The sequence below is a fragment of the Mobula birostris genome, unplaced genomic scaffold, assembly GCF_030028105.1.
Source record: "Mobula birostris isolate sMobBir1 unplaced genomic scaffold, sMobBir1.hap1 scaffold_2786, whole genome shotgun sequence".
Taxonomy (NCBI): Eukaryota; Metazoa; Chordata; class Chondrichthyes; order Myliobatiformes; family Myliobatidae; genus Mobula; species Mobula birostris.
This window is the reverse complement of record NW_027275841.1, coordinates 32242-42500: the sequence shown is the minus strand read 5'-3', so window position 1 is coordinate 42500 and position 10259 is coordinate 32242. Positions and strand designations below refer to the sequence as shown.

General features: G+C 62.5%; 1 pseudogene; it reads left to right on the top strand.

The window, feature by feature from the left end:
* LOC140192834 (inhibitor of growth protein 4-like) overlaps positions 1-5905 on the top strand; it is a 10954-nt pseudogene extending 5049 nt beyond the window's left edge.
* The last annotated feature ends 4354 nt before the right edge of the window (positions 5906-10259 follow it).

Genomic DNA, 10259 nt, shown 5'->3' with positions numbered 1-10259 from the left:
CTCCCTCCCTCCCTCTTCTCCTCCCTGTCCCTCCATCCCCTCCCTCCCACCCCTCCTCCCCTCCCCTCCCTCCCCTCCTCCACTCCACCTCCCCCTCCACCCTCCCCCTCCCCCCACTCCCTCCCTCCCTCACACTCCATCCATCCCCCACCCCACTCCCTCCCTCCCCACCTCCTCCTCCACCCTTCACTCCCCCTCCTCCTCCCCTCCCACTCCCCCCCACTCCCACCCACTCCCCCCCTCCCTCCTTCCCCCTCCTCCCCACCCTCTCCTCCTCCCCTCCCCCTCCTCCACCCCTCCCCTCACCTCCCCTCACCTCCTCCCCTCCCCCTCCCCCCCACTCCCTCCCTCCCTCTTTCTCCTCCCTGTCCCTCCATCCCCCCCTCTCCTCCCTCCCCCCTCCTCCTCCTCTCCCACCCTCCCTCATTCTCCTCCGTCCCTCCATCCCCTCCCTCCCTCCCCTCCTCCCCTCCCCTCCCACCCCTCCTCCTCACCACCCTCCCTCACACTCCTTCCATCCCCCTCCCCACTCCCTCCCACCCCTCCTCCTCCTCCTCCCTTCACTCCCCTCTCCTCCTCCCCTCCCCCTCCCCCCCACTCCCTCCCTCCCCTCCCCCTCCCCCCACTCCCTCCACCCTCTTTCTCCTCCCTGTCCCTCCATCCCCTCCCCTCTCCCTCCTTCCCCCCCTCTCCTCCTCCTCTCCCTCCCTCCCTCTTTCTCCTCCCTGTCCCTCCACCCCTCCCACCCTCCCCTCCTCCACTCCCCTCCCCTCCCCTCCACCTCTCCTCCCTCCCCTCCCCTCCTCCTCTTCTCCCTCCCCCTCCTCCCTCCCCCTCCCACTCCCCCTCCCCCTCCCCCACTCCCTCACTCCCTTCCATCCCACTCCCTCCCTCCCCACCACCTCCTCCTCCTCCCTTCACTCCCCCTCTCCTCCTCCCCTCCCCCTCCCCCCCACTCCCTCCCTCTCTCCCTCCCTCCCTCCTTCCCCCTCCTCCCCTCCCTCTCCTCCTCCCCTCCCCCTCCTCCTCCCCTCCCCTCACTCCCCTCTCCTCCTCCCCTCCCCCTCCTCCCTCCCTCTTTCCCTCCCTGTCCCTCCATCCCCTCCCCTCTCCCTCCCTCCCCCCTTTCTCCTCCCCTCCCCCTCCCCGCTCCTCCCCTCCCTCCCCCCTCCCCTCTCCCTCCCTCCCTCCTTCCCCCTCCTCCCCTCCCTCTCCTCCTCCCCTCCCCCTCCTCCTCCCCTCCCCTCCCTCCTCCCCTCCCCCTCCCCGCTCTCCTCCCCTCCCCCTCCCCCCACTCCCTCCCTCCCTCACTCTCCTTCCATCCCCCTCCCCTCTCCCTCCCTCCCCTCCCCTCTCCTCCTCCCCTCCCCCTCCTCCCCACTCCCTCCCTCCCTCTTCTCCTCCCTGTCCCTCCATCCCCTCCCCTCTCCCTCCCTCCCTCCCCCCTCTCCTCCTCCTCTCCCTCCCTCCCTCTTTCTCCTCCCTGTCCCTCCCTCCCCTCCCCCTCCTCCTCTCCTCCCTCCCCTCCCTCCTCCTCTCCTCCCTCCCCCTCCCCCTCCCCCTCCCCCCACTCCCTCCCTCCCTCCCTCACTCTCCATCCATCCCACTCCCTCCCTCCCCTCCTCCTCCTCCTCTCCTCCCTCCCCCTCCCCTCCTCCTCTCCTCCCTCCCCCTCCTCCCTCCCCCTCCCCCTCCCCCTCCCCCCACTCCCTCCCTCCCTCACTCTCCTTCCATCCCACTCCCTCCCTCCCCTCCTCCTCCTCCTCCCTTCACTCCCCTCTCCTCCTCCCTCCCCCTCCCCCCACTCCCTCCCTCTCTCCCTCTCTCCCTCCCTCCCTCCTTCCCCCTCCCCCCTCCCTCTCCTCCTCCCCTCCCCCTCCTCCTCCCCTCCCCTCACTCCCCTCTCCTCCTCCCCTCCCTCCTCCCCACTCCCTCCCTCCCTCTTTCTCCTCCCTGTCCCTCCATCCCCTCCCCTCTCCCTCCCTCCCCCCCTCATCCTCCTCCCCTCCCCCTCCCCCCTCCCCTCTCCCTCCCCCCTCCTTCCCCCTCCTCCCCTCCCTCTCCTCCTCCCTCCCCCCCTCCTCCCCTCCCCTCCCCCCTCCCCGCTCCTCCCCTCCCCCTCCCCCCACTCCCTCCCTCCCTCACTCTCCTTCCATCCCCCTCCCCTCTCCCTCCCTCCCTCTTTCTCCTCCCTGTCCCTCCATCCCCTCCCCTCTCCCTCCCTCCCCTCCCCCTCCTCCTCCCCTCACTCCCCTCTCCTCCTCCCCTCCCCCTCCCCGCTCCTCCCCTCCCCCTCCCCCTCCCCTCTCCCTCCCTCCCTCCTTCCCCCTCCTCCCCTCCCTCTCCCTCTCCTCCTCCCCTCCCCTCCTCCTCCTCTCCCTCCCTCCCTCTTTCTCCTCCCTGTCCCTCCATCCCCTCCCCTCTCCCTCCCTCCCCTCCTCCCCTCCCCTCCCCTCCCCTCCTCCTCCTCTCCTCCCTCCCCCTCCCCTCTCCCTCCCCTCTCCCCCTCCTCCCCACTCCCTCCCTCCCTCACTCTCCTTCCATCCCCCTCCCCTCTCCCTCCCTCCCCTTCCCCTCCTCCTCCCTTCACTCCCCTCTCCTCCTCCCCTCCCCCTCCCCGCTCCTCCCCTCCCCCTCCTCCCCACTCCCCCCCTCCCTTCTCCCTCCCTGTCCCTCCATCCCCTCCCCTCTCCCTCCCTCCCCTCCTCCCCTCCCCTCCCCTCCTCCTCCTCTCCTCCCTCCCCCTCCCCTCTCCCTCCCTCTCCCCCCTCCTCCCCACTCCCTCCCTCCCTCACTCTCCTTCCATCCCCCTCCCTCCCCTCCCCCTCCTCCTCCCTTCACTCCCCTCTCCTCCTCCCCTCCCCCTCCCCGCTCCTCCCCTCCCCCTCCTCCCCACTCCCTCCCTCCCTCTTTCTCCTCCCTGTCCCTCCATCCCTCCCCTCTCCCTCCCTCCCCCCCTCCTCCCCACTCCCTCCCTCCCTCTTCCTCCTCCCTGTCCCTCCCCTCCTCTATCTCCATCCTCCTCTCCATCCTCCTCTCCCTCCCTCCCCTCCCCCTCCCCTCCCCCTCCCCTTCCCCCTCCTCCCTCCTCCCCTTCCCCCTCCTCCCTCCTCCCCTCCCTCCACACTCCTCCCCTCCCCCTCTCCTCTCCCCTCCCCCCGCCCCTCCCCCCTCCTCCTCTCTGCCCTTTCCCTTTTCCCCCACCCTCCCACCCCTCCTTTCCCATCCCTTCCCCTTATCCTTCCCTCCTCCTCCCCTCCCTCCCTCTCCCTGCCCTCTCCTCCCACTCTCGCTGCCCTCTCTCCCCCTCCCCTCCATCTCTCCATCTCTCGCTCTCTCAGTGCTCCATTGAATGGTTTCACTTTGCCTGTGTGGGACTCACCACAAAACCCCCGAGGAAAATGGTGAGTGTCAGCTGACAGTCTGTGTCCTGTCAATGTGTGGGAGTCTACTGGGATCTGTGGGGTATCTTGAGACAATAAGCCATAGCCACATCCACTCTATCTGTGTCCTCTGGTCCTGGACACCCCCACTACAGGAAACATCCTCTCCACATCCACTCTATCTGTGTCCTCTGGTCCGAGACTCCCCCACTACGGGAAACATCCTCTCCACATCCACTCTATCTGTGCCCTCTGGTCCTAGACTCCCCCACTACAGGAAACATCCTCTCCACATCCACTCTATCTGTGTCCTCTGATCCTACACTCCCCCACTACAGGAAACATCCTCTCCACATCCACTCTTTCTCTGTCCTCTGGTCCTAGACTCACCCACTATAGGAAACATCCTCTCCACATCCACTCTTTCTCTGTCCTCTGGTCCTAGACCCCTCCAGTATAGGAAACATCCTCTCCACATCCACTCTAACCTCAAAACGACCCTCAAACCCTGCCTCCCATATAACCGCTGATATACCCGTCCGGTTGTCTCTTAAACTGTGAGGCCTTTTGGGTTCTTCTGGGATCAGTGGGAATCTGTGCTGGGTTGTGTGTGAATCAGCGTGGGGATCTGCTGGGATTGTGTGACAATCTGCTGGCATCCTACAGGGATTTGTTGGCATTCTGTGCTGGGACCTGTTGGACACTCTACTGGGATCAGTGGGGAATCTCTGCTGTAATATGTGGCAACTCAGGCAATCCGCCGGGCTGGGGAGCGGGTGCCTAACGAATTTGTTCTGACTTCTACTTCCCTCATTTCTATTTCTTTCCCACTCGCTCCCCCCTCTCCCCCCTCTCTCCCCCCGTCCCCCTCCCCCCATTCCCCCCTCTCCTTCCCCTCCCTCCCCATACCACCCTCTCTCCACCTTTCCCTCCCCGCCCCCTCTCCCTCCCCTCTCCCCATCTCTCTCCCGCTCCCCACCCCCTCTCCCTCCCCCCCACCCCCTCTCTCCCCCTCTCTCTCCCCCCTGTCCCCCTCCCCCCCATTCCCCCCTCTCCTCCCCCTCCCTCCCCATACCACCCTCTCTCCACCCTTCTCCCACCCTCTCCCTCCCCTCTCCCCCTCTATCCCCCCTGTTCCCCTCTCCTCCCCCTCCCCCCCTCCTCCCCCTCTCTCCCCCTCTCTCCCCCCTGTCCCCCTCTCCTCCCCCTCCCCCTCTCTCCCCCTCTCTCCCCCTCTCTCCCCCTCTCTCCCCCCTCTCTCCCCTCTCTCCCCTCTCTCCCCCTCTCCTCCCCCTCTCTCCCCCTCTCTCCCCTCTCCTCCTCCCCCCTCTCTCCCCCTCTCTCCCCCTCTCTCCCCTCTCTCCCCCTCTCCTCCCCCTCTCCCTCCCCCCCACCCCCTCTCTCCCCCACCCCCTCTCTCCCCCTCTCTCCCCCCTGTCCCCCTCTCCCTCCCCCTCACCCCCTCTCTCTCCCCCTCTCTCCTCCCTGTCCCCCCTCCTCCCCCTCCCCCTCTCCCTCCCCCCTCTCTCCCCATACCACCCTCTCTCCACCCTTCCTCCCCGCCCCCTCTCCCTCCCCCTCTCCCCATCTCTCTCCCGCCTCCCCCTCTCCCCTCTATCCCCCTCTTCCCCCTCTATCCCCCCTCTTCCCCTCTCTCCCCCTCTCTCCCCGTCCCCCTCTCCTCCCCCTCCCCCTCTCCTCCCCCTCCCCCTCTCCTCCCCCTCCCCCTCTCCCTCCTCCCTCCCTCCCCATACCACCCTCTCTCCACCCTTCCCTCCCCGCCCCCTCTCCCTCCCCTCTCCCCATCTCTTTCCCGCTCCCCACCCCGTCTCTCCCCTCCCCCCTCTCTCCCCCTCCCCCCTCTCTCCCCCTCCCCCTTTCTCCCCCTCCCCCTCTCTCCCCCTCCCCCTCTCTCCCCCTCCCCCTCTCTCCCCTCTATCCCCCTCTTCCCCCTCTTTCCCTCTCTCTCCGCCTCTCCCCCTTTCCCCCTCTCTCCCCCTCTGCCGTCCTCTCTCGGCCTCTCCCCTCTTTCACTCTCTTTCCCCCTCCCCCTCTCTCCCCCTCCCCCTCTCTCCCCCTCCCCCTCTCTCCCCTATCCCCCCTCTCTCCCCCTCTTTCCTCTTTCCCTCTCTCTCCCCCTCTGCCCTCCTCTCTCCGCCTCTTCCCTCTTTCCCTCCTGTCTCCCCCTCTTCCCCTCCCCCCTCTCCCCCCCACACTCCGCCCCGCTCTCGCCCCCCCCCGTACCCTCACCCCCCAGGTACTGTCCCCGCTGCCTTCAGGATCGGAAGAGGAAGTAACCGGGAGGCCCCAGGATGGATCGGAGGCATGACGGTTTCCTGTCACCCCAGCGGCCCCGGGACACTGCCTCGGGGGAGTGTGGGGGGTGTGGGGGAGAAACAGCAGCTACCAGTTCGGACCCGGCCTCACCCCCCCATCGCTCCCCCCGCCCTGTCACACGTGTCCCTGGGCCGTTACGGTGGGTGATGGGGAGGGGGTGTTTAATCAGGGGCGGGAGGGGGGTGAGAGAGGTGCAGAAATGGGCTGGTGGGAGGTGGGAGAGGTGGGGGGGAGATATCAGGGGTCGACGGGCGGGGTCGGGAGCTACAATAAAAGCGGTTCTTGGAAGACGCCCCGGGGTGCGTGGCCTCTCTCTCGTGGCGGGCGGCGGGACGGGACCCAGTGGGACAGGCAGAGGGGGAGAGGGGAGAGAGCCAGTGGGGTAGGAGGAGAAGAGGGGGAGTGGAGAGGACAGAGAGAGAGATGGAGATTGGGGAGAGAGGGGACAGAGCGTGGAGGCGAGGGGGGAGGAGGTTGGCAAGAGAGTGAAGAGCAAGGGGGAAATGAGGGTCAGAGGAGAGGGAGTGGTGGAGATAGTGGGGACACAGGGGAGACAGAGAGGGGGGTGGGAGTAGTCTCGGAGGGGAGAGGGAGAGATGCGAGTGCGGGGAAGAGAGGAGGGAGTGAGAGAATGGAGTGGAGATAGAGAGAAGGAGGAGGGGAGATACTGGAGAGACGGGAGAGAGAGAGTGTGTGAAGGAGTGTGGTGGAGATAGAGAGAAGGAGGATGGGAAATACTGGAGAGACGGGAGAGAGAGAGTGTGGGAAGGAGTGGGGTGGAGATAGAGAGAAGGAGGAGGGGAAATACTGGAGAGACGGGAGAGAGAGAGAGTGTGTGAAGGGGTGGGGTGGAGATAGAGAGAAGGAGGATGGGAAATACTGGAGAGATGGGAGAGAGAGAGTGTGTGAAGGAGTGGGGTGGAGATAGGAAGGAGGATGGGAAATACTGGAGAGACGGGAGAGAGAGTGCGTGAAGGAGTGGGGTGGAGATAGAGAGAAGGAGGGGAAATACTGGAGAGACGGGAGAGAGAGAGTGTGTGAAGGGGTGGGGTGGAGATAGAGAGAAGGAGGGGAAATACTGGAGAGACGGGAGAGAGAGAGTGTGTGAAGGAGTGGGGTGGAGATAGAGAGAAGGAGGATGGGAAATACTGGAGAGACGGGAGAGAGAGAGTGTGTGAAGGAGTGGGGTGGAGATAGAGAGAAGGAGGAGGGGAAATACTGGAGAGATGGGAGAGAGAGAGAGTGTGTGAAGGAGTGGGGTGGAGATAGAGAGGAGGAGGGGAAATACTGGAGAGATGGGAGAGAGAGAGTGTGTGAAGGAGTGGGGTGGAGATAGAGAGAAGGAGGATGGGAAATACTGGAGAGACGGGAGAGAGAGTGCGTGAAGGAGTGGGGTGGAGATAGAGAGGAGGAGGGGAAATACTGGAGAGATGGGAGAGAGAGAGTGTGTGAAGGAGTGGGGTGGAGATAGAGAGAAGGAGGATGGGAAATACTGGAGAGACGGGAGAGAGAGAGTATGAAGGAGTGGGGTGGAGATAGAGAGAAGGAGGATGGGAAATACTGGAGAGATGGGAGAGAGAGAGTGTGTGAAGGAGTGGGGTGGAGATAGAGAGAAGGAGGATGGGAAATACTGGAGAGACGGGGGAGAGAGAGAGTGTGTGAAGGAGTGGGGTGGAGATAGAGAGAAGGAGGATGGGAAATACTGGAGAGATGGGGGAGAGAGAGAGAGTGTGTGAAGGAGTGGGGTGGAGGTAGAGAGGAGGAGGAGAGGAAACACTGGAGAGATGGGAGAGAGAGAGAGTGTGAAGGAGTGGGGTGGAGATAGAGAGAAGGAGGAGGGGAAATACTGGAGAGACGGGAGAGAGAGAGAGTGTGAAGGAGTGGGGTGGAGATAGAGAGAAGGAGGATGGGAAATACTGGAGAGACGGGAGAGAGAGAGTGTGTGAAGGAGTGTGGTGGAGATAGAGAGAAGGAGGATGTGAAATACTGGAGAGACGGGGGAGAGAGAGAGTGTGTGAAGGAGTGGGGTGGAGATAGAGAGAAGGAGGAGGGGAAATACTGGAGAGATGGGAGAGAGAGTGTGTGAAGGAGTGGGGTGGAGATAGAGAGAAGGAGGATGGGAAATACTGGAGAGACGGGAGAGAGAGAGAGTGTGTGAAGGAGTGGGGTGGAGATAGAGAGAAGGAGGAGGGGAAACACTGGAGAGATGGGAGAGAGTGAGTGTGAAGGAGTGGGGTGGAGATAGAGAGAAGGAGGATGGGAAATACTGGAGAGATGGGAGAGAGAGAGTGTGTGAAGGGGTGGGGTGGAGATAGATTGAAGGAGGAGGGGAAATACTGGAGAGATGGGAGAGAGAGAGTGTGTGAAGGAGTGGGGTGGAGATAGAGAGAAGGAGGATGGGAAACCCTGGAGAGACGGGGGAGAGAGAGAGTGTGTGAAGGAGTGGGGTGGAGATAGAGAGAAGGAGGATGGGAAATACTGGAGAGACGGGAGAGAGAGAGTGTGAAGGATTGGGGTGGAGATAGAGAGAAGGAGGATGGGAAATACTGGAGAGACGAGAGAGAGAGAGTGTGTGAAGGAGTGGGGTGGAGGTAGAGAGGAGGAGGAGAGGAAACACTGGAGAGATGGGAGAGAGAGAGTGTGTGAAGGATTGGGGTGGAGATAGAGAGAAGGAGGATGGGAAATACTGGAGAGATGGGAGAGAGAGAGTGTGAAGGAGTGGGGTGGAGATAGAGAGAAGGAGGATGGGAAATACTGGAGAGATGGGAGAGAGAGAGAGTGTGAAGGAGTGGGGTGGAGATAGAGAGAAGGAGGAGGGGAAATACTGGAGAGACGGGAGAGAGAGAGTGTGAAGGAGTGGGGTGGAGATAGAGAGAAGGAGGATGGGAAATACTGGAGAGATGGGAGAGAGAGAGTGTGAAGGAGTGGGGTGGAGATAGAGAGAAGGAGGATGGGAAATACTGGAGAGACGGGAGAGAGAGAGTGTGTGAAGGAGTGGGGTGGAGGTAGAGAGGAGGAGGAGGGGAAATACTGGAGAGATAGGAGAGAGAGAGTGTGTGAAGGGGTGGGGTGGAGATAGAAGGAGGATGGGAAATACTGGAGAGATGGGAGAGAGAGAGAGTGTGAAGGAGTGGGGTGGAGATAGAGAGAAGGAGGATGGGAAATACTGGAGAGATGGGAGAGAGAGAGAGTGTGAAGGAGTGGGGTGGAGATAGAGAGAAGGAGGATGGCAAATACTGGAGAGATGGGAGAGAGAGAGTGTGAAGGAGTGGGGTGGAGATAGAGAGAAGGAGGAGGGGAGATACTGGAGAGATAGGAGAGAGAGATTGTGTGAAGGGGTGGGGTGGAGATAGAAGGAGGATGGGAAATACTGGAGAGACGGGAGAGAGAGAGTGTGTGAAGGAGTGGGGTGGAGATAGAGAGAAGGAGGATGGGAAATATTGGAGAGACGGGAGAGAGAGAGAGTGTGAAGGAGTGGGGTGGAGATAGAGAGAAGGAGGATGGGAAATACTGGAGAGATGGGAGAGAGAGAGAGTGTGAAGGAGTGGGGTGGAGATAGAGAGAAGGAGGGGAAATACTGGAGAGATGGGAGAGAGAGAGTGTGTGAAGGAGTGGGGTGGAGATAGAGAGAAGGAGGATGGGAAATACTGGAGAGACGGGAGAGAGAGAGTGTGAAGGAGTGGGGTGGAGATAGAGAGAAGGAGGAGGGGAAATACTGGAGAGACGGGAGAGAGAGAGTGTGAAGGAGTGGGGTGGAGGTAGAGAAGAGGAGGAGGGGAAATACTGGAGAGATAGGAGAGAGAGAGTGTGTGAAGGGGTGGGGTGGAGATAGAAGGAGGATGGGAAATACTGGAGAGACGGGAGAGAGAGAGTGTGTGAAGGAGTGGGGTGGAGATAGAGAGAAGGAGGATGGGAAATACTGGAGAGACGGGAGAGAGAGAGTGTGTGAAGGAGTGGGGTGGAGATAGAGAGAAGGAGGAGGGGAAATACTGGAGAGATGGGAGAGAGAGAGAGTGTGTGAAGGAGTGGGGTGGAGATAGAGAGGAGGAGGGGAAATACTGGAGAGACGGGAGAGAGAGAGTGTGAAGGAGTGGGGTGGAGATAGAGAGAAGGAGGATGGGAAATACTGGAGAGACGGGGGAGAGAGAGAGTGTGTGAAGGAGTGGGGTGGAGATAGAGAGAAGGAGGATGGGAAATACTGGAGAGATGGGAGAGAGAGAGTGCGTGAAGGAGTGGGGTGGAGATAGAGAGAAGGAGGAGGGGAAATACTGGAGAGATGGGAGAGAGAGAGTGTGTGAAGGAGCGGGGTGGAGATGGAAGGAGGAGAGGAAAGACGAGGGAGAGGGTCAGGGGAGAGATCGGGAGTTTGGGGGTCAATGAGAGTGCGGATGGGGAGGGTCTGAGGGGGGGAGAGGTAGGGGAGGAGGGAGAGGGGGAGCGTTACAGTGGAGGGAAGGGAGACTGCGACGGCGGAGGGCGAGGGAGGTTGCAGTGTGGGACTCTCCGTCATGGGGGATGGGGGGATCTGGGCCTTGACCC